The 24,914-nt window shown below is 43.6% G+C and overlaps 1 protein-coding gene across 8 annotated transcripts in view; it reads left to right on the top strand.

Moving 5' to 3' along the window:
• The first annotated feature begins 17,099 nt into the window (after positions 1–17,099).
• The window catches only part of Pkp4 (plakophilin 4), a 200,514-nt gene continuing 192,699 nt past the window's right edge, over positions 17,100–24,914 (top strand). For 5 of the 8 annotated variants that reach the window (XM_052182509.1, XM_052182510.1, XM_052182513.1 and 2 more), the window contains exon 1: positions 17,101–17,211. The gene's annotated coding sequence lies outside the window, so the exon portion shown is untranslated. Of the gene's footprint in view, positions 17,212–24,914 lie in introns of all 8 variants that reach the window. The other 3 variants (XM_052182511.1, XM_052182512.1, XM_052182517.1) reach the window with 2 other exon arrangements.

A 24,914-nucleotide genomic window follows, 5' to 3' on the forward strand; every position in this document is an offset into this window, starting at 1 on the left:
CCCTAACCCTAACCCCCATCTGTCCTCTTCCTGAGAGTCAAACAGTACTGTGTAGAAGTGTGCACCGAGTTATTTATTTATACACAGAGAGTTCTTAGTATCATTGCATAGTTGTCTTCATCTCTCTCTCTCTCTCTGTATGTGTGTGTGTGTGTGTGTGTGTGTGTGTGTGTGTGTTTCAGAGCTGACTATCTGTCTTGGATAATCACTTAGGGGACTTATCCCTGGGAAAGGCTCTTTCTCCCTCTCTCAGCAATCTTTGGTTGCCTGTCTTAGTTCTTTGTCTAGGGGTGAGACCCCACAAAAATTTTATTTATATTGTTTTCAATATATATATATTGAATATATATATATTGAATATATATATTCTATATATATATATAATGTACTCCATACATATGAACATGCCCACAGTGGCCAGAAGACCCCTTGAAGCTGGAGCTGCACAGTTGTGGACTAAGTGAGTGGCACAGGCTCTTGCAAGAAAACATGTCCTCCGCAAGAGCAGCAAAGTGCCCTTAACCACTGAGCTATCTCTCCAGTCCCCGTTTTGTTTTAAGTAAACAGATACTCCAGTGCTAAGGGTAAGTAAGGTCCTAGAGTTACAAGAAGGAAGACAAGATACAGGCATAGTGGAAGGCATATCCTGAACAAAGAAAGAGTAAAGGAAGGGCTTTACCCAAAGGCAGCTCTCACAGGAAACGGGAAGTAGAGACAGTGAAAGCAGGCTTCCGGGCTAGTGTAGTGTGGTCAGCATGCTTGGTAAGGAACCAAAACCCTGCATTTAGAGTAAGGTCATGCAGTATTTCACCTCACACACTAATTAACCTGGACTCAGAAATGGCTTTAGTCTGACCATCCATTTAAAGATCAGTAAATACAGGGTCAGAAAGATTAAATGCTTTGTCTAGGATCCCAGAAAGTGAGGTCAATAGTCAGGCTGGGACCTAGCCAGACTGCCCGGCTTGGAGTTCAGCGCTCTTCCACCAGCTGCATAAAATGTAATTTAGCAGCTGTAAGCACACAAGTACTCTGTAGGTTACAACACAATTTCCAGAACACAAAAATAAACACGGTGCACCCATCCTGAAGACCAAATACAAAGTACTTCCATCTGTCCTCTTCCGAGAGTCAAACGGTACTGTGCAGAAGTGCACATGGAGTTATTTATTTATACACAGAGTTCTTAGTATCATCGCATAGTTGTCTTCATCCCCACCCCACCCCCAACCTCCCACCCCCCACCCCCCACCTCCAACCCCCCCTGCTTTTCGAGACAACATCTATCTATTGTAGTCTGGCTTCAACCTTGCCACCTGACTCACAAACCCAGAGTGCTGGGATTACAAGAATGTGCCATTTCTAATAATTTACTTCTTGCAAAAAAGTTCAGATTTTATATTACGTTAGTCTTAGAAAACATAAACAGACATTTATATACCCACAGCAAACAGGGACATCACTAATATTATTTATTTCTTCCATCAGGGAATTGAAAAAGGTTGGGCCAAAGTCTGAGGTGCAAGTTATTTGGCCAGTTTTAATACTCATTTATGATCTCCAACGTTCTTCCGAGCCTGGAAGCTGCATGAACCTGGAAGCTGTATAATTTTAAAAGCCAAGTAACTGAAGAATATGAAATAGAATATTTGGAGGAAGCGTATGTGACCAGCACAGCCATGGCACTTTCCTACAGAAAGGCTGTGACAAGGTAGACCTGCTTACCTCACAAATTCAGGAGAAGCTGGATAAGCTGATTAAAGTGAGTGTGGCCTTTCAAATCAGAGGTGAGCTATTGTCCAGCCTCAGACGAGCAAAGAGAGGGGAGAGGGACACAGGCTGGCGTGAACTGGGGACTCCAGCCTTACCCCTCGAGTATGGCAATATTCTTGTGCTGAAGTTCGGAAGTTATACAATGGTTTTGAAATTAATAACTAATGCTCAGAAGAGGAGTGGTTTAGAGAGCCTCATTTCTGTGAACATGTGACAGAGACAGGGAACAGTAGATGACGTTTCCAAAGCTACACATTAAGTCATTGAAAGCAGGATTTTAAAATCAGCGCGGCTGGGGTGGGGGCTTAGGGGTGGGGGACAGGGACAGCCTACATTTATTTTATACTGAATTTATTCCCCTGCCATTTTTGTTTCTTCCGTTTCTTCTGAAATATTGTTTTCTTCTCTGCAACCTCCTCTTCTGGCTTTGGGACAAGTTTTTCTTTTTCAGTGCGGGTCATCTCGGTGTGGCGGGGGAGCTCCTGTATAGGCTGGGTCATCTCGGTGTGGCGGGGGAGCTCCTGTAGAGGCTAGCTCCACCACGAGCTCTGTGAGGGACTCAGGCGGCTTAGGGGCTTTCTTCACTGGACATGTTTAATGACTAGAGAATCTGCATATAAACCTGTAAGTTCACTGTTATTCTCTGCATTTTTGAGCATGAGCAGCAAAAAAATTCAGCATTCTATTTTTGGCTCCTGACCCCGTGTTCAGCCCCACCGGGTTGGCCTGGGTGCATCTACAAATTCCACCATTATACTGCTGGACCCACACACTTGGCTTCCTTGAAGTGCCATCTCTCAAACACTTGCTGACTTTCCGGATGTGGATACCCTTGATGGCCTCAGCAGTTTTCACGGGTGTTCTTAAAGTGAACTCGGAAGATTTGAACCTCTTGATTTGCATGCCTTTGTAGGGTTTTCTGGGTCAAAAGAGCAGCCAACTATTTTCAGAGGTTACCTCAGGCCGCTTACAGGAAGAGGAAGCCCAAGGGCTACTGGGAGAATCCCTAACATCAGAATTCCTATTTGGCCATAAATGCATGACTTTTGTGTGGGGTCAACGTTTCCCTTTTCCCGTCTCTCTTCTGTACAGAAAATTTCTGGCTTGCATATTTATTGTTGCAAATTTATTGCATATTTTTATTATTTCTCTTTCACAATAGCAGCATGAGGATGTGTCCAAAGATGATCACTGTCTCCAGCAGCGGCACAGCAGACACCTGACTGTCCTCAGGTGGGAACTCGCAGTAATGGTCACGACGACGGGTGTGTTGGAGATGCACATAGGACTTAACGGGGGGGGGGGGGGGGGAGGGGGGACTTGAAGTGGTCATCATGACAAACAGAAAGCAAAGGGTAAGATCAGATTATAGTTTACCAGAGACTTATTTTGTGAGACCCACAAAAGAGAGAAACCAGAAAAAAACAAAATAAAACAAAACAAACAAAACAAAATCTACAGGTATTCCAGAAAAGCTGAGGCGTCTAGATGTCCTAGTTAATTAACCTCAGCTGTCAACTCGATACAACTCAAAGACTCGTAGGAAGAGGGAACCTAAAATGAAAAAATGCCCAGATGTGAGGCACTGCCTTTAGTTGGTAGGGAATGTAGAAGGGTACAGAAAACTGTGGGCGGTGCCATCCCTGGGCAGGTGGGCCTGGGCTTTTAAGAGGGAGGCTGGGAAAGCTAGAATGAGCAAGCCTAGTGGCTCTCCTTCCCAGTTTCTGCTTCCAGCACCTACCTTGAGTTCTTGCCTCCGCCTCCCTGGATAATAGACTGTAACTTTAAAGACCAAATAAACTCTTTCCTCACAAAGTTGATTTTGGTCAGGGTTTTTAATCACAGCCATGAAAGCAAGCTAGAACACCAAACATACCCTACCACGGAAGCCCATGATTAAACAAACAGCATAGTTTCCAAAGTACTTACTTTAAATCTAATGTCATTCTGATGCAATGTAAATCATAAAATGCAAATATAAAAAATACACATAGGAAGGTACATATTATTGATAAGTGTAATAATGCTGATAATTCACATACATTTTAAGGAGACTCATATGATATAGACTGTTTGCTGTCTTGTAAATCTTGGTAGGGTACCAGGTAATAGGAGGGTTCTAAGTCAGGGTCAGCCTCTTTCCTATGCTTGCTTTAATGATTTAACAGCTAAAACAGAAACAGACATGGACTGACTTCATACTTCCAATAAAGACACTCGAATTTCAATTATATTCACCAATTATACAATGGTTGTAGTTTAATATTTTTCTCTAATAAATTCCTGGATTTCCTGATGTGAACCAGTTTTCTTTGGTATTTTTTTAATGTTTAATAAATGAGACCTAAATCCCATGAAGCATCATTTGGAGGCTTTTCAATCACAACAAAATTACTTCCAGATTTACTGTGTTCATACACCAGAGTTTTAAAGATGTGTTTGTCATTATTAAAAAGGTTTTATTTATTAAGGCTTTATTGAGGCATAATTGTATTCAACAAAATGCAGGCATTATAGTGATATAGTTATTTTTAATAAAAATATATTGTACTGGCACCACCACCCTCCAGTCTGAGGATGTTTCTTTTCTTTTTTTGTTCTTTCTGTCTTTCTGTCTTTCTTTCTTTCTTTCTTTCTTTCTTTCTGGAGAGAAAAGGGTTTATTCAGCTCATACTTTCACATTGCTGTTCATCACCAAAGGAAGACAAGACACACACACTCACACAGGGTAGGCACTTGGAGACAGGAGTGGATGCAGAAGCCATGGAGGAATGCTGCTTACTGGCTTGCTTGCCCTGACTTGCTCAGCTTGCTTTCTTATAGAAACCAAGACTACCAGTCCAGAGATGGCACCACCCACAATGGGCTGGTCACATGCTTGATCACTAATTGAGAAAATACCTTACAACTGGATCTATGGAGGCATTTCCTCAAGGGAGGCTCCTTTCTCTGTGATAATTCCAGCTTGTGTCAAGTTGTGACATAAAACCAGTCAGTACAACTGACCCCTTGTCAATTTGACGCACAAATACATTATTAAGCCACAACTCTTACTTTGTTACTCATCCCCAAGATCTAAATAACTTTAAAAGTCTCACAGTCTTTACAAATCTTACATATTCAAATTTCAATCCTTTTAAAATACCCAATCTCTTAAAATTCAAACTCTTTTCACAATTCAAAGTCTCTTAACTGTGGGCTCCACTAAAATACTTTCTTCCTTCAAGAGGGAAAAATATCACAGCACAGTCAAAAGCAAAAGCAAAAGCAAACTCTAATTGTCCAGCATCTTGGATCCACTCATGATCTTCTGGGGGTTAGGGGTTAGGGGTTAGAGATTAGGAGTTATGGGGTTAGGGTTAGGGCTTGGGTCACTTCTCCACCCTGCCCTTTGTAGCACACACCTTGTCTTCTAGGCTCCAGCTGCCTGTACTCCACTGCTGCTGCTATTCTTGGTGATTGTCTCATGGTACTGGCATCTCCAAAACACTGCTGTCTTCCACTGAAACTAGGCTTCACCAATAGCCTCTCATAGACTCACTTCATGGTGCCAAGCCTCAACTCCTTTGCATGACCCCTTCAGTCATGGGCCATCACTTGCAACTGAGGCTGCACTTTCACCAATGGCCTTCCACAGCCTCTCACAGTGCCTGAGCCTCAGCTGCTCTTCATGCCCCCTTTATGCCTTCAAAACCAGTACCGACTGGGTGACTCTTAGACATTACCAAGTCCAGTCACAGCACGAGATACAACCTTGGCTATCTCTGGAACACAGTCTCTTTGTGTTGAGGACATTTCTATCCCTAGAAAACCATCATTCATAACTCCTGCTAAGTCGTTCCTTCCCAGGCCAAAGGTAATCACTGGTGATGTATTTTAAACTTTGTGGAAGTTTTATATAAATTATATCACTTTGCACGTGTCCTTTGTATCTGGTTTTGTTTTCTCTTAACATATTTAGAGGTTTATCCATCTAGCATGTATCTATAGCTCATACTTTATTTTTAAAGATTTATTTATTTATTTATTTATTTATTTATTTATTTATTTATGTACACTGTAGCTGTCTTCAGGGCATCAGATCTCATTACGGATGGTTGTGAGCCACCATGTGGTTGCTAGGATTTGAACTCAGGACCTCTGGAAGAGTAGTCAGTCCTCTTAACCGCTGAGCCACCTCTCCAGCCCCCTAGCTCATACTTTTTATAGCAGAATAGTATTCTACTCAGGGTCAAGAGTGGTTGAGGGATACTTGGGCTATTTCCAGGTTTTCACTATAGTAAATTCTATTACTTCCATGTACAAGTCTATATAACATACATTTTCCTAAAGTAAAATTGAAAGCTCATATTATAAGGTTACATTTATGTTTTAAAGAAATCATCGCATCATTTTTTCAAGATAGTTATACCATTTTCCTTTCCAGTCAGAAGTTTATAACCATTCTCTGAAATCCTATCATGGTTTTAATGATGATTTCCCTAATGATTGATGCTGAAAATGCCTTCATGTTCTTACTGGTCACTTGAGTACCACACTAGTGATGTGCTTATTAAAATATTTTCCAGGTAAAATAATGTATTTTGTTTTTAATTATGTGTGTTTGTCCCTGCATTGTGTCTTATCGTCTGTGCCCTTAGAGCCAGATGTGTCATGTTACTTGGAACTAGAAGTCAAGACAGTTCAAGACCATGGTGAGGCACCTGATCCGAGGACAGGGGGTAGGAATGACTGTTCTACAAGAGCAGCCAGTGCTCTTAATCACTGCCCCATCTCTCCATTCATTAGCCCCAGTTTCTACTGAGTTCCTTGGCTTAATTTTGGTGTGTCCAGCCCTCCTACACGCCTGCATTTGCATTTACACTTTCCTACTGGTTTGTTGCCCTCTTCTGCAGGGAAAGTGATGCTGTTTTGATAAAATCTAATTTATTAATTTCTTCCTTTATAGTTCATGCTTTTGGAGACATAACTAGGAAACCTTTGCCAAGAGCAAGGACACAACGATTTTTTTTTCCTCTCCTGTCAAAAGTCTTCTAATTTTCATCTATGGATATTGCATAGACATTTTCCCTGTACGGTGTGAGTTCAGAGCTTGGGTCCATTGCTGTGCATGTGGATATCCAATGTCAACATCCCAGGAGCATCTCTGGAAAAGACTCTCCCCATGGATCCTGTCTTAGAGTCTCTGTTAGAAGGAACTGACCGCAACGTAAGGGCCGGATCTGTTTTTGAATCTGCTTTCTCATTGATCTAGGGGGCTATCATGCCAATATTGTATTTGTTGTCGCGGCTTTATAGTAAGTTTTACAATTAAGTATTGTAATTACTCTTTGTTCTTTCAACAAAAATTGGTTTTGGTTGTCTTGTTTCCCTGCATTTCCACTTCAGGATGATCAATGGCTACAACAATGCTTGCTGGAATTTTGACAGGGATCATATTGAGTCTATAGATCAAAGGTATTAGGCTTTACTTTTAAAATGAATGCATAAATATTGTGGTTTCTATTGCTGTGAATACTAATGTTGTAAGTGGATTTTGTGGTTATTGTTGATTTTCAGATTGCTAGACCCAACAATAGGAAATGCAACTAGCTTTATATAATGATTACATATTTGGCAATTTCATGAAGTTCATCAGTTAGTTTTGTGCACACACGTATATTCTTTGCAATCTTCTATGGGCAGGATCATGGCATCTGTGAACAAATGTAGGTAGCTTTAGTTTCTTTTCCTTTCTGATCTCTATGCTGCTAGATTTTGCTGTTTCCTTCTTATTACATTGGTGAGGACGGTCAGCATAGCGCTGAGCAGTAGGGTTGCGTGTGTGTGTGTGTGTGTGTGTGTGTGTGTGACCTCATTCAGTTCTCTGATTCAGTTACTAAGTTTTTTTATTTTTTCTTCTTTGCTTTCAAGATGAGGTGCACACACAGTGCTATGGCCATAGACTCTACTGTCAGTCTTGGTGGAATCAAGTCAGTCTTTCTATGATAAACACAGACTTGACTCTGGGCTTTCACACATGTTCCTTATGATATGGAGGGAGTTCCCTTCTACTGCTAACTTAATGAGCATTTTATTACAAATTGGCATTTTTTTCTTACCAATGACCCTTTCTGCATCCTTTCATTTCCCTCTTTTATTCAGAACAATTATCAAACTATAAAAACACGGCAGTTTTGGACTCGTGGTTTAGGGCAGTACTGTGACTAGCAATGGTCACTCGTCTCCCAGTCCATCCTCACAGGGGCGTCAAGCTGTAACAAGTTACCAGGGGGCCCCATGAGGGCTCAGGAGTGCAGGTCTACAGAGAAAATGGTGGTCCAGGGCAAGAATAAAAGCTAGGTCTCATGCCAGGGGACGGTGTGAAGAGATCTCTTACATGGACTGATTCCTCCCCTTCTCTGATAAATAAGAAACAGAGAGAGCTCTGGAGTTAAAAATATAAGGGGGTCTTATTTTCTGAGTATTTTGGGGAAAAAAAACTTGAAAGAGCCCTTTGTAACAGCAAATTCATAGTGGTCATCTGTCATCTCCTCATGTTGAATGATCATTTGATATCCCAGGATGGCACGGAGGAAATACTATGTTAACCAGCTTGCCGTTGCAACAATGAATATTTAACAGCATCTAAAGAGGAATCATTTTTGGGGGCTCATGTTTTTAGTCCTCTGTAGTCTGGCCCCATTGCTTTGGGGCCTGTGCTGGTGTCAGGGTAGGGAACGCGGGCGGAGGCCGGGAAGCTAAGAGAGTTGGAAGACTGGAATCCTACAACAATACAACCAACCCCCTTCAAAGGCGCCAGTGGCGCTGGGGAAATGGCCTTAACAGTGGGGTCTTTGGGGGAAGTGGTCCAGATCCAAACTACAGCATTCTGTGTCCTAGAGGTTATTGAGTATTCTCATGCCCTTGTCTGAGTGTCCTTTCAGTGTTACTGAGAGCTGGTAGCTCCGTGGGCTGTATTAGTGCACTCTCAACATAGGCTGCCTATGGCTGTGATGGTCAGTTTTGAAGGAAAGTTGTGCTAGAGACAGCATTCCCGCTTCCCACATTTTTCTATGAGCATTTAAAAAGATATATCCTATTTATTATTATCATGGGTGTCATGGCACACATGTAGAGGTCAGAAGACACCTTCTAGGAATTGGTTCTTTCTTCCCACCATGGGTTCCTGGGACTGGGCCTGGGACATCAGAATTGGCACCCTACCTGGTGGGTCATCTCAGAAGCCTGGCATGTTCATTTTGTTCAGGGGCTTACATGAGGATCTGTAAGGGGGCAAGGAGGACCCTGAACTGCTAGTAGCTGAGTAGAGCTGTGTCTCCCCACCCCAAGGGCTCGTGTTCTAGTGGGTTCATATATATAATTTTTTAAAAATTCTGTGTATGTGTCAGGGGCAGGGCTGGAATGTGCTTGTGAGTTCTAGTGCCAGCAGGGACCAGAGTGGGTTTTGCTAATTGTCATTAGCTGCTAAACATAGGTGCTAGGAACCGAACTCAGGTCTTCTGCAAGAGTACTTGACCACTGAGCAAGCTCTCCAGTCCCTAAGTAGTATTTTGAGGTAACAAACAGGGCGTCACCTTCAATTGCAGCTGAGGTGACATCAGGGCCAAGGCAGCTTGCTTGCTCTCTAGGTTCTGCAATGCCAGAAGACACTGGTCGATGCTATTACAGTCACAGATAAACAGCCAGTGGCTTGGCTACATTCAATTTGGCCCCCATAAGGTTGTTGCTATGAGGGTGGCAAAGGATCATGAGTCACGCAGGGCCGTCTCCTTCAAAGATGTGGGGAGAGGTCTAGGAAACATGATTTATCACACATAACAGATGTCTGTTACACATACCAAATGTTTGATGGTGTTCTGATTTTGTGAAATTTTTAAAGTTCTAAGGAACGTATCTAGTTCCAAAAGGCAGTGAAACTTTGGAAATCAAGTGACCCTTATGCCAGCAAAGCTGAGTTTCAGTCGCCGTCCCTAATGAATAGAGTTTTACAGTTTGAGCTGTGAATGAAGCAGCACACGAATCCACTTCCTTTCAGGCCTGTTTCTACTCATGTTTTCTCATTCCCAAGGCCTTGCTGTCTCTGAAGGCTACAAAGAAAAAAAAATCTCTACTCTGCCTAGATTCTCATTTTCCACATTGAATATTTAATTTCATCTTTTTCTAATTACCTCCCGACATCACTGATTCTTATTTGTCAGAGTTGGACATCAGGCCTACAGTGATTAATGATCACTGTGGGGAATATTTCAGGGGGCACCAAGCACTCCAAGGGACAGTCATGGATATGCCAGAGAACGTATGCTCTTAGGGGGAATGTTCGAACAGGAACAACTAAACCAGGGGGTAACATGCCAAGTGCCACAATAATACACCAAAGCAGAAGTCAGCCTGAGATTGGTGGAGGGTGGGGGTAGGGCTAGGAAGCCCAGTAGGGTCTTTAGGATGATGAAGGATTCGCATATTCAGATAATGTGGCTGAAGGTGGGGCAGTGATCTTGCAACCACCTGACCTGAATTATTTTATTTTTAATTTAATTTAATTTTTTACTTATTCACTTTTCATCCTGCTTACTGCCCCCCTCCAGGTCACCTCCTACCATAATCCTTCCCTAATCCCTCCCCCTTCTCCTCTGAGTGGGTGGGGGCTCCCCCCTGGGTATCCCCCCACCCTGGAACTTCAAGTCTCTGTGAAGTTAAGCGTTTCCTCTCCCACTGAGGCCAGACAAGGCAGCCCAGCTAGAAGAACATATCCCACTAACAGACAACAGCTTTTGGGATAGCCCCTGCTCGTTTTTTTGGGACCCACATGAAGACCAAGATATATATATATATATATATATATATATATATACATACATATATGTGGGGAGGCCTAGGTCCAACCCATGTCTGCTCAGACTCTGAGAGTCCCAAGATTCCAGTTAGTTGACTCTCTTGGTCTTCCTGAAATCCTTCTTCCTATTCTTTCATAAGAGTCCCCAAGCTCCATCACCTATTTGGCTGTGGATGTCTGCATCTGTCTGAGTCAGCTGTGGATGGAACCTCTCAGAGGGCAGCTATGCAAGACTCCTGTCATACATATCCTTTGGAACTGGGTTTCCTCACTCAGGATGATATTCTCAAATTCGGTTCATGTGCCTGCAAAATTCATGGTGTTTTTTTTTTTTTTTTAATAGCTGCATGGTATTGATACAGAAACACATGTTGATCAATGGAATTGAATCGAAGACCCAGAAATAAGCATGCATGCCTATGGATACTTTTTTTTTTTTTTGATAAAGAAGCCAAACTGTACAATGGGGGAAAGAAAGCATGTTCAACAAATGGTGCTAACTGGATGACTACATATAGAATGAAAATAGATCCATACTTATCACCCTGCACAAAAGTCAAGTCCAAGTGGATCAAGAACCTCAACCTAAAACTGGATACACTAAACCTCATAGAAGAGAAAGTAGGAAAGACCCTTGAACACACTGCCATAGAAGGCAATTTCCTGAACAGAACACCAGTGGCTCAGACTCTAAGATCAACAGCTGATAAATGGGACTTCATAAAACAACTGATAAATGGGACCTCACAAATCTTCTATAAGGCAAAGGAGACTGTCAATAGGACAAAATGACAACTTACAGATTGGGAAACGATCTTTAGCATCCCTATATGCGACAGAGGGCTAAATATCCAAAATTTGCAAGGAACTCAAGAAGTTATAGACCAACAACCAAAATACATGGGGTACAGAGCTAAATAGAGAATTCTCAACAGAGGAATATCAAATGGTCTGGTTGGGAAGCATTTAAAGAAATGTTCAGCCGGCGGTGGTGGCGCACGCCTATAATCCCAACACTCTTGGAGGCAGAGGCAGGCAGATTTCTGAGTTCGAGGCCAGCCTGGTCTACAGAGTAAGTTCCAGGACAGCCAGCGATATACAGAGAAACCCTGTCTCAAAAAAAAAAAAAAAAAACCAAAGAGTTAAAAGCTAGCCTGGGGTACTTGGGTTACATACCAGACCCTATCTCAAAAAAGAACAAAATTATAAAGAAATGTTCAAAGTCCTTAGGCAGGGAAATGCAAATCAAAGATGACCCTGAGATTCCATCTTACTTCCATCAAAATGGCTAAGATCAAAAACTCAAGAGCACATGCTGGCGAGGATATGGAGCAAGGGGAACACTCCTTCATTGCTGGTGGGAGTGCAAACTTGTACAACTACTTTGGAAATGAATTTGGCGGTTTCTCAGAAAACTGGAAATAATAATTCTACCTCAAGACCCAGCTAGACCACTCCTGGACATGTACTGAAAAGGTGTTCCACCATCCCACAGGGACACTTGCTCAACAATGTCCATAGCAGCTTTATTCATAATAGCCAGAAACTGGAAACAGCCTAGATGTCCCTCAACTGAAGAATGGATAAAGAAAATGTGGTGCATCTACTCGATGGAGCTGCACTATTTTTGAGCCCTGGCCATGGTCCCAAGGCTCAGCTTCTGCTGCTGTTACCTCATTCCCCACCTGCCTGCTTGTTTAAATATCCTGCTTCAATAATAAAAGCTACTAGCACTGGTGTATTCTCAGAGGTTTTGCTGTTACTACCTACTGTAGAGGTTATCCTACCTACCTTCTGTAGAGATACCAAATAGCAATATCCTCTATTGCTTCCTTTCTATGGTACATTTCAAAAAGGAATTTTTTCCCACTAACTCTCAAGAGCTAATAGGAAAATGGTGGCCACTGTAAACGTACTGCAGTCTTACTAGTCCTTGAAAGATTTGGGTCAGCTTCTTTTTGCCAATGGTACTGGAAAGTTCTGCTGTTTTCTTCTGATCCTGAGGTCAAGGTGCCCAAAGTCTCCATTCTTCTTGAGCCTTGTCAGCCATCAGCCATCTGCCTAAGTAGGTGCTCCTCTTTCTAGATCACAAGCTCTCTGCTCAAGTAGGCCATCTGCATTTCAATGGCTGAAAAAGGTTTGCCTCTTCTAGGAAAGCCTGGAATTGGGGGTGTCTCAGCTTCTTTCCAATTGCTGTTAAAGAAGACTGTACAAGGGCAACTGAGGGGAAGGTGGGTTGTTTGGACTCATGGTTTCAGGTTATAGTCCAAATAAGGGACGTGACAGAAGCAGGTGCTCCGGAGAGCAGACAGACGTCCAGTCAAGGAGCAGAGCTTGTCACCCGCCACCCCCTTCATGTAGTGCAGGGCCCAGCCCCAGAGGTGATACAGCTCCCCTTCAAGGTAGGTCTGACCACGTTCTTATAGGAAGCTGACTTCCAACTATGACAGCTCTGTTTTTATGGGATTCCTGAGTGTGCAAACAAGTAGGTCTCTGGTTCCTGTGCCTTCTCTGGGTCTCTTTTCATTTGCTGGTTTGCTTTGTCCAACTTCAATGTGATAGTTTTCATCTTGTTATATTTAAGTTTATTATATTAAAAAAATGAATGAATAAATGAATGAATGAATGATGAAAAACCTAGCCAATAGAGTAAAGGTTAACAATTGAACTGTCATTTGTACCTACTGGGAGAGGGAAATCAGTGTTCTCTAATGGAGTGGCACTCCATTAGAGTGTCAGCCACGCCAAGGAAGCTCTCATGTTCAGGACTAATATATAAATGAACTCCACAGTTGTTTTTCTTTTTTTTCCTCTTCTCTTTTCTTCTCTTCTCTTCTTTCTTCCTTTCTTTCTTTTTTATGAATGCTTTTATTTGGTTAGAGTTTTGGTGTTGTGAGGTTTTTTGGGGGTGGTGAGGAAAGGATTTCATTTTCTTGGTTTGGGAGAGTTCTGTATTGAGTTTTTGATAATGTTTGAGAAGGAAATTAAAGTTGGGTGAGTATGGAAGGAAGAAAGATTTGGGATAACTTAAAGGAGGGAAAGAACAAGATGAAAATATATTTTAATGTAATAATTAAATTATTCCATTTATTTTATTAAATATTTTAATAGATAATATATTTATATCATATACATGTTATTTATCATATATAAAATTGATATAAAATACTATTAACAACAATTAAATTGTTTATTAATAATTAATAAAATAATTAAATAATAAAATGTTGAAAAATAATTAAGCCCCATGATCAGCATGTCAGAAGTAGCTATGATTTCTTGCTTATTGATGATATAACATTGGTGAGTTTGCTTTGACTCATATTTCTCATTTTAAATGTGATAAGACTCTGAATGTGACAGTCTACAGTGAAAATATTTACTCATATTTAAATAATCTCTTCTGTTTATATATTAAAAAATAAAACAGACCTGTCTTCCCAAGTAATTCCAAATCCTGCCAAGTTTAAAACTTGGTTTTCATTTGTTTGTTTGAGACAGGGTTTCACAAAGCCAAGGCTGCCCTGAAACTTACTATGTAGACAGGAGTGAGGGTGAACTTCTGAACTAGCACTCTGCCTCCCAAGTGCTACAATTACAGACCTGTACCCTACTCCTGGTCCAAAGGGCATTGGTAGATGAGAGGACTTAGTCGGCAAAACCAGCTGAGACTTTTGTGGACGGAGGGTGTGACCTTCGGAACAATTTCAGTTGGACTCTGGGTCAAAGCAACCGGCATGAAAAAGCAGAGTTCTTCCTGTACACTGCTTCTGGGAAAGGAAAGGCCAGCATATAAAGAGGGAGGCTAAGCAGAAAACCGGTCCACATGAAGACCAGATATTTGGGAGCCTAAGGGAGGAGCTTGGGGGGAGAGGGTATAAAAGGAGAAAGTATAAGCGACGGAGAAAGGTCCTGTTGGTAAGAGTACTGTGCATTTGGTAGCACAGTTGGAGTTGAGCGGAGAAGAGGGGTCAGGGCCCTCCTCAGTCAGAACAGATGGAGGAAAGAGGTGTAGAAACAGAGACTGGGCTTTAAGAAGGGCCTCTTGCCAGATTCCCAGAATCTTAACGTCTCTTGCAAAGTAGGGGGATCCCCAGGAAGGCACAGACTTGACATCAGAAATGAGGCAGATACGAGAGGGGCTCTCTAGAAGAAGTTAAAAAAAAAAAATCCTTCCACTAAATGTAACAAGAAAAAAAAAGTAATATTGAATGACAAATGCTTTAGGGCCATCCATTATTCCTGACGGGTTTCAACGACATTTTAGTTACGAACAATGGGAACGACATGTAGCTTGCACATATAAAAACAATAGAGAAATATTTGACAGACACGTGGTTTGAGAAATATATGAAAGAAAATAATTTTTGGAGTAAAACCAAAGTTGATTCATTTTTCCCCTTCTTTCTATGAAGGAGGAAAAAAAGAGACCCATGTTCTCCTTTGAGTAGGCAAATATTACATTCATTAGTATTACTTAAATTAAGAATAAATAAATTATTGGTATCTTGACTATACATTTAAAACATCTTACTTGTCTTTGCATTTTAACTCTTCCCATTCTATAAACAAACACACAATAGCAAGCAAATAACAACAAACCCAAGAAAAACTCAAAAGTAGGTAATTTTCCTAATGGCAAGCCATGAGCTATCTTTCCCTCCAACCTTACTGCTTGCTGGAGCCACACTAATTCTAAAATATTCAAGTGATACATTCACGTGCATATCCATTTTCTTCCTCAGTCCAATCCTGCATGTGACTGTCAATTAAATTCAAGTTTACAATAACTACCAAGGAGATTTTTTTTCCCATGCAAGTTGCCATATTAACATTTCTTAGGCTATATTATAAAGCATAAAAGTCAAAACATACCATCCAATTAAAATTTAGAATGTAAGTTAGATATATAGAGCTTGCATACACAATAATCTGCTTCTCACAGCAAAATAGTTGCAATGTCAAAATTCCTACCAGCTTCTCCCACAAAATATAACAAGGAAAAATTAATAAGATCCCTTATTTTGAGGGGAAGTAGTATAAAGATTTTTTTTTTACTAAAGAGGATATTATGAAAATAACAAAGCCACCGAAAGAAGAAACATGAATATATCAGTGGCTATATGCTAGAGCGTTACTATTTTTAAAATATGTTATGAAGCAATATCATGTGTAAAAGTTCCAGATTAGTAGCTACAGTCTAATTATGAACATCACTCATCAAAAATAATTAGCACAGCCAAACTAGCACAAAACGATTTAAATGAAAGTAGAACACTCATTAGTAAAGGTCAAGATTTAGGTGAGTATGATTCCCTGTCCCAATTCATCATTTCTTTACCAGTTTTAGAAATAACTGTATCTGGAATACAGTTAGAAAGCAAAAAATCCATCATTTGTAATCTACTTTTGTGTGTGTGTGTGTGTGAAATCACTGGGATGGCTTCTGGCACTTCTCCAGGCTGAGACAAACTGGGGAGAGCATGCACCTGCCAAGCTCAGCACAGAAAGCACGCAGTACAAGAGGGAGGGGAGAGGAGAGGGAGGGGAGAGGAGAGATCAGACTTGGCTGCTTTAGGAAGCAGAGAACTCATTCTGCCGTGGGTTGATCCTTTCGCACAACCCCATTCAGTTTCCTTACCAAAATACCACGTGCAAGAAATCCAGTTTTCGTTGGGAGGGGTTATAGGCTCGAAGAACCAAAAATCTGAGGAAATGTCGACTCAGGGAAGGGGGAGTGGTTGGAGGAAGAATGCAAGTGACCCTGTGACGTCAGGAAGAAGCAGAGATTTAAGGAATGGAGTGGAAACTCACCGGGCTGCACAGATCTCAAAGGTCAAAATGCAGAGCCTTGCAGCTCCCCAGATGCAGGAAAAATGAAACGCCCACTCCTGAGCTCCCAATGTAAAGTAGAAGTCCAGGGGCTCAGTTGTTTCTGCCTTTGACGCTGGGGACAAGCCCTACCATGCAGAGTGTTGGCAATACTCAAAAGCAAGACCCGCCCGATTCCCGAGCCCTAGCCCGGGAATCCCCCTAATACTCCTTTCTCCCACCCCCTCCCGCGCCGGAGGCTACAGACACCTTCATCTTCACTCCCCACCTTCTCCTGGCCCTCTCGCTCTTAACAGCATCGGTCTCCATGGCGACCTGAAACCCCAGCTCCCATTGGCTCGTTCAATATGAGGGCCGGGCCAATGGGGAGGGCCGGCCCTCTCCTTCCGCCCAATGGGGCGGGCGCGGAGCCTGTCTGGGGACGGCAGCGTGCTGACGTTCCCGGGTGCCGGGACTGGCCGGCCGGGCGGGCGGGCGGGCGGGCTGGCGGCGGGGCGGCGGCCTCCGAGCAGTCTAGAGGGCTCCGGGGCTGAGTGCGCGTGGACGCCGGCCGCGGCGGCGGCACTATGGGCACGGGGTAGAGCCGAGCTGCCGCCGCCACCGGGGTGGTGGGAGAGCCTCTTCGGGGGAGGGGGCGGGTGGGGAGGGAGGGGAGGGCAGCGGCTAGGCTGCCGCACTTCAGCCAGTTTGCTCGGGTGCCGCAGCGGCGACCCTTCGGCGCGGATGTCCCTGGTCCCTGGAGCGACGACGGCCTCCGCCTGAGCTGGAAAGTAAGTGCGCGGGGCTGGCGGGAGGGTGCGGGGCTCTGGAGTGCTAGCTGCGCAGAGCGCGTCGAGCCGGGACCTGGCGGTGGCGGCCGGGCGCCCCCCGTGGCTCCCTGGCTCCGGTCTCTCGGTCCCCGCCGCGTGCTCCGCCATCCCGCCCGCCTCTCCCCTCCCCCCGGCGGCGCACAACTTTGCCCCGCACAGCTCGGAGCGGCCGCTTTTCCTCCTGCACCGCGCCACCGCTTCTCGAACTTGAGCCCCGAGGCTCCCGCGCGCCGTCGTACCCGGGGCCGGTCGTCTGTGGGTCCATCCCTCGCTCCACCGAAGCAACCGCCTACCGTGCCTCCCACGCTCGCCAGGCGTGTCGCCCCGACCCCCCAAAGACGCATTGGTGCGCGTGGCGACCGCCCGGAGGGTCCAGGGCTCCCAGCTTGCGGCTGCAAACCTCACGCTCCTCCCTCGCGGGCGCCCCAGCCATAAGGCTCCGGGCTGCTCTCCCGCGCCGCCCTGCCTCCTCACGCTGCCAGGAGTTGGAGAGAGCAGCTGCACCCATCCGAGGATCGTGGGTCCCTGTCCCCTCTTACTCTTTGGGAAACGAGAGGGCGAGCGGCGGGGCCGGGTTTTGGCGGCGTAGTGACTGAGTGCGACATCGGGTGAGCGCAGGCAGCGGAGGCGCCGCGGTTGCTCGGGGCGCCGCGATAGGCAGGTGTGTGCGTCCAACGGGCGACGCGCGCTGCCAGCTTGTAGGCTGGCGACAGATTGTGCTGGAATGCAAGGAATGCACCGGGGACCGAGTCCGCACGGGCCGCGGCCGCACTAGCGCCTTCCCGGCCCTGCTCTCGCCGCGTAGTCAGAGGTCACCGCGCATCTTCGGAGCTGGTAAGCCTCGTTCGCTCTTCTGCCTCCGCTTCTCTCCCTGCGGCAGAGGGCGGTGGAGAGGGAAACGCGGTAGTTTTCTTGGGGCTCCAGCCTATGGTTCTGGGTTTTTGCTGCATAGGTCTCCAGGACCGTAAATTTAGGTGTCAAGTGTACCCAAGGTTATTGATCGTTGCACAAGGCTCTTGGCAAGTTTGCTTTTGCAAGATTTGGATAGTGCGTGTTTTTTTTTTTTTAAACCAAGGTTTTCTGAATACCCGCAGAGACGGGCTGAATGTTGTTGAGTAAGCTTGCAGCCAACATATTTTAGCTGTATCAGAAAATGTCTTTTAGTGCTCCAGATCCGGGCTGTATTTCGAGAGATCTTGAATGCATCGCTGCTGTCATAAGGATCGGAATATTTTCCATCGTCATACTGGGCTGTGTTTAGGCCTTGTATAATACATAATGAATAGAAACAGAGCAGCAGTGTTTGGTCAGCGATGGGACAGATAGAACTGTCTGGTACAGTTAAATTCGGGGCGTGTAAGTTACCACTGCAAGTAACCCGGGGACATCACAGTCATGTATATTTCAAGATGTAATTTATTAGTGGAAGGCGCCATTTCTCTCTTTGTCACTGAGTTTAACTGAATAAAAAGCACAGTCCTACAACTTTTAAAGATTGGTAAATATGTATAAAATTGATCATGACTAGTATACATTTTCTTTCTTTCTTTTTTATTTTTTCTAAATTAATACAGAAAAGCAAAATTTTGACAAGTGCTATCCCAGATCCGGGGTTTGGTTTTTGCTTTTGAGAAAGTAGAAGAATTTGTCTCTTTTTAAATGGAGTATATCACATGGAAGTGCCTTCATTTCTGATACCTAAGAAACAGTTGTGGGAAATGGCAACATGAAAGCAAGAACAATGTCTGGAGGAAGTGTTTCTTGCTGTTTCAAGGCATACATGTGTACTTCCATTCTACAGTCTGCCTTGAAGGTTACAGGCACTAGAAAATCTTCTGCATATGGTTATTTTCTATCTGATTCAGGAAAATAAGCCAGTTGTTTAACCAATCACCTGTCTTCTGACCCCTGCTTTGTATGCATCAAGGGCACTGAAAAGTCTGCAGGCATTCTAGTTAAAGCTTCTGGCTTGCTACATTGTTTTTCAGGTATGTCTGTAATCAGTGAACCTTCTAATTTGGAGGTCTGATTCGCCTACAGTAACAATGCAGAGGATTTGGAGAGTTTGTAAATGGCTACAGGAAACTTTTATTATGTAACGATACATTGTAACAGTTTAACTCTTGGTTGTTTAATTTGACATGAAAATTAGAAAGTTAACTAGAAGGGGGAAGTAGGTTCTGCTGCACAGGCCTGAGGCTGATGTAGCCTGAGGTCCATGCCTGAGGTCCCAAGCATTCCCTGTTCTTGCTCCCCAAAATGTAAACGGGAATTTAGCTTCTCTGCTGCACTGGAAAGGAAAAATTTTGTTCAGATATACAGAGTGCACATGAGCATGATTGATTGAGCAGATAAGTCTTGCCTGCTTCAGGTAAAAAGCAGGCGTTCAATTGCAAATACATCCTGTTTGTTTGAAAGAGTTAGAGAGAAGTCTCATAATCTATAACCATTGTGAATATCAAACTATTCTGACCAAAGCGAAGATCCTCTTTACCTTCTTTTATTATATAAGGAGGAGGTGCTGCACTGGGCATCTGTACGCCGTATGGAAGATCCTGACTTGGGAGGGATTGAGTGTTGGGCCGATTTTTACCTCTGTGTTTGGATGAAGATAGGGTAGCAGGGAAATGCTGGCTGGCCTGAAAGGAGGAAGCAGTTGCTGTTGAGCCGGAGGGAGAGCCGTACACACAGTTGCTGCATTTACAGGCTGCGTAAACCAAGAGAATCCTGTCCATGGAGCTGACAGAGCAGTAGAACCCACTGCCAATTTCAGTGTAAAAAAAACAAAACAACTGAGTAACCTTGAGTATTTAGATTAAGTCTGCATTAAATCATAACTGCAACTTTATTCCTTCTTTATACTAATTGGCAAAACAAATTTTAAAAATGTAAACTACTTAAGTTGATTTTTTTTTTAAAAAATCTAGTTGTTGTAATCTTTTAAACTGAGAGCTTTTTAAAATTATTATTATTAAAACTCCCTATGTTATTATCCAGAGATCTATTTAAATAGATTTTCATAGCCAGCTTGATGCCAGCCACCTGGCACAATTATGTCCCTTAACTGACTCTCTTCAAAATCAAGATATTTTGAGAATGAGGTATATTCTAATGTTTTTAATTTACTTTGGAAAGTAACTCCTTGCTCAAGTCTAAAATGGAAGACAACTTTCATTTTTTAGTCGTTGTAGGCTTGAAGAGCGTAGACCTCCATGGAGTTGTATGTCACATTGAAAGTTGCCTACAGCGTTCTGGGGTAATTCCTTCCTACATATGGAAAATAAGCTGTAGCACCTTTCTGCACTGAAGGGAAACAGAACACCAGTGGGCAAGATGCGTTTGGAGAGAGAAGTCTCACGGCCAAACTTCAACTGCAGATAGCTGTTCACGAGAAAGGTAAAACTGTTGGGCACATGGATATCAAACTTCACGTCGTGGCAAGAAGTGATGTGCTCCTAGAGGTCCGCTGATCATCTTTGTGCCAGGAGTGAGAATCCAAGTAAGGGGATCAGGCCCAGCGGCGCCAGGACCTCCAGCTTACAGATGCGATGGTCTCGCGGCACTGAAGTGCTTCTCACATTGCCACTTAATAATTCAGTGGAATTATCTTAATCTTTTGGGGGCTGTGTTGCTGTGAGCAAGTTGGGGTGTTACATGAAGGTACTCAGTTACACATAGAACCACTTCATATAGTCACCAGGTAATTGCTTTTCTCTTCTCCTTTCATAGCTTGGATTTCCTTATTATCTGATATACTAATAAATGTTGGCTACACTGCTGGTCATTTTCTCATTCATCACTTTGATAAAATAGCTTATTATATGACTCAAGTTCACAGCTGATGATAAATTGTCGCTAGAGGCTAGATTATAAAATGTGAGTGGTATAGAATACATAAGACATCCTATCACATGAAGCATTTTTTCATGTGTGGAATAGTGCCCGGCTGGCTAGGTGACGGTGTGTAGATAAGCCCTCACGGAACCCACAGCTGTCAGTGCAGTGTGTAGAGGAGCAGGAATTCACACAGCCACAGTGGGAATGGTTTCCACAGTTAGGGTTTCTGTTGCTTCAGCAAAATGCCATGACCAAAAAGCTAGTTGAGGAGGAAAGGGCTTCTTTGGCTTACACTTCCACCTGCTGTTCATCATGGAAGGAAGTCAGGACAGGAGCTCAAACAGGGCAGGGACCTGGAGGCAGGCGCTGATGCAGAGGCCGCACAGGGGTGCTGCTTTACTGGCTTATTGCCCCCGGAGTACTCAGCTTGCTTTCTTAGAGGACCAGGGACCACCAGCCTAGGGGTGGAACTACTCACTTGGGGCCGTTCCCCCATCTGCCACCCTCATCAGCCACTAGTTAAGAAAATGCCTTACAGCTGCATTTTATGGAGGAGTTTTCTCAGTTGAGAGTCCCTCCTTTCAGATAACTCTAGTTTGCGTGTCAAGTTGGTATAAGACTAGCCAGCACAGGGAGCGTCTGTGTTACATGTGAATTCAGTGATTGCTTACTATCATAGATAGTGACTCCATTTTCCCTAATGTGGACTCCCTGTGACCCTATGCCACCAACACCATCCCGTTTGTCTGGTTGGAGGTGGGGAGCCCTTTTTGGGAGACTAAGGCCATTAGAATATAGATGTGGTTCCTGGTGTCTGGGCAGAACTTAGCATCAGTCTGTATTTTGCCATAAAATACTATTGTGTAAAAGTGTGACTGTAGTGGAATTGGGGCTATTCAAACACAGTGGTGGCTTTTGGGCCCTAGTCTGGAACTTGAGATGCAGTTTTTCTTAGAAATTCAACTGTCCACTTAACAAACTTTGAAACACTAGGTGGATGGAACCTGGACAAGTGACCAATTTTGTGCTCTTATATTTCACACTCGAGAGATGGAGACTGGGAGGCAGGAGGACTGGCAGGAAACTTTATCACTTGACAAACTCTCCAGTGAGAACCAGTGTCTTTCTTCTAAATTGCAGGGCTTGAATACCAATGACCCAAAGTTCAAGTTTCCCAAGTATGCAGGTAGATCATCTTGTTCCCTTTCATATCCCAAATCTTAACAGGAAAGTGGGGTTCCATTTGGGAATTTTTTCTTTTTTCTATGTCAGGGCCCTTACATGGAAGCCTAGGTTAACCTGGACTAACCTGGAACTCACTGTTTGGCACAGGCTGGTTTCAGGCTCAGGGCAATCCTGTCTTATTCTTCAGAGTAATGACATTATAGGCATGATCCACCTAGTCACACTGCTTGGTTCCTCCCATTCCCCCAACAAGGTTTCATAGTGTTCTGGAACTCGCTATGTAGACCAGGTTGGCCTCAAAAATCAACAGAGATCCTCCTGCCTCTGCCTCCCCAGTGCTGGGGTTAAAGGTGTGAGCATCATGCCCAGCCTGGTAGCACTTTTGAAATTTGAGTTTTCAGTCTGGAGAGATGGCTCAGCAGTTAAGAGCACTGACTGCTCTTCCAGAGGTCCTGAGTTCAGTTCCCAGCAACCACATGGTGGCTCACAACCATCTGGAATGGGATCTGATGCCTTCTTCTGGTGTGTCTGAAGATAGCTACAGTGTATTCATATTACATAAAATAAATAAATCTTGAAAAAAATATGAGTCTTCTTTCATGTTCATGACAGATTTGTGTGGGCGTGGGGTGGGGTATAAGGTACAGAATTGTGTGGTGGCACAAGGGTGGAGGCCAAGGGGCATCTACCATGTTGGTTTGGGGATTGAACATACTCAGCTGCGCTCTGCCGCAGGTAGCTTTACTTGTTAGCAGTCTCTCCCTTTTTGCTGGTCCTAGTTTTGGTGGGTTTTGTTGTTGTTGTTTGTTAGTATTTAGAACATTGATAAATCATAAATGTTTTTCAGGTCTCGCCCACAACCCACAGCTTACTCAGTTCAAGGTTAACTGTAGTACTTGACAGTGAATGAGGCTCATGAGAGACCCACCAATGATACTTCACCATTAATGACCAGAGGTTATCCAGTTCCAGAACTACAGTTGATCTTTTGATCTAATTTTGCTCATCTGTAAAATGGTGACTGTGATGATAAAATACATTAATATATGTGAAGTCCACACAGCAAGGCCCGGCTCAGTGCTGAAATGCACGACATTACTTTTCTTCTTCTGTTGCTGCTTCCTAAGACCTTCTGCAGCATCTATCTACTGTAAAGGCCAAGTGACGGACTGGCCTTCGGTGCTGCAGGACCCAAACGACTATGGGCACAACTAGATTCAGGGAAAAATAAACTACTAAAAAGAAAAAATTGATTGTTTAAATCAAGAAACAGTGGTTTGTAAAGATATCAAAAGACACTAGTTCTGTCTATGACTCTGCCACCAGGCAAGTGTGTCCGTTACGCAAACCTCTAACTCCTCTGGGCCTTAGTTTTCTTATTTATGGGAAGGAGGGAGCTGGGCTGCAGTCTCTCGAGCCCTTCTGCTCCTTATTCTCACAGCTCTTAGAGCATTAAGCGGTTTCTTTCTGTCCCACCCCCCCCACCCCCGCAGCAAGAATGTGCTGTCATCTTAAGAATTTATTATATCATAATTTATCCTTGGGGACAAAGGGACAAATTTGAAGTTGCATACCCGAAATTCTCAGCTCCTGGTGACACGGGTGTTCTGAGTCCATGAATCTAGGCTCGTGTGTGTAGTATGGCAGTGGGGACAGTGGGGCAGAAGAGAACGTGGTGGGCCAGCAAGGTGACAGCCAGCAGGAGCTGAGCAGCAGGCACCCCAGATGCTGTGCCCTCACTGTCACAGCCCTGCCCTTGGGGACTCATTTGTTAACCACAGGCCCCCATGCACATTGGAGCTTCAGGGCTAAAGTTTCCAGACCTGTGGTAGAAGCTGAGGGGAAGGCCTGGCAGTGGCTGGCGTGGACTAATCTTGCTGGCACGAGGAAGTCCCGATTATTATTTGCCCAGGTGGTTTGATTAGCCCTCAAGGAAATTAAACAGCCATGAAACAATTGTTTGTCAGAAAATATATTTTCCGTGAGCACTTCATGATTATATTTCTGTAATTCACATAGTATGGACTCCTTAAACCTGGCCCTTAATCCTCACTGCTGTATATATAACCTATGAACTTCAGAAACTGAGGTAGACTTTAATGGACAGCCTTGCCTAGTTTTGTGATCTTCAATAAGAAAAAAAATTAATGAAGAGAGCTTATCCTGTGTCCTGCTTTCCTTCACAGAGGTATGGTGGGTTGGGTCTGGGAGCTGAAGAACTAATGTATATACATCTCCAAAATAATAGCTTAAAAGCATTGAAATTGGCCACTTTTCCTAATGTGCTACTTTCAAAGGAAAAATGAATTAGACATACATATATATAATATATATATATATTTAAAATTAAGTGAATTCTTAGTGTCACAACCAAAGTAAACATTTGGACATGCTTTTGGTGTCTATACCTTTACAGAAAACATAAACACTCATGTAAACTGGGAGCTAATAATAATTACTTTGCCACGAGGAGACAAAATAGGAGACCGTATAGGAGACAAAAATGAGTTTTATCTCTTAGACAACCAGGGATCCAGGCAAGGAGACTAGACAATGGTGGTTTGGATATTTGCTGCAGTCTTACCATCTACGAGATATTGTTACTGCGATTTGGATAACTTGTAGTCAAAACTATAGGTCTT

This window comes from Apodemus sylvaticus, chromosome 5, assembly GCF_947179515.1.
Source record: "Apodemus sylvaticus chromosome 5, mApoSyl1.1, whole genome shotgun sequence".
Taxonomy (NCBI): domain Eukaryota; kingdom Metazoa; phylum Chordata; class Mammalia; order Rodentia; family Muridae; genus Apodemus; species Apodemus sylvaticus.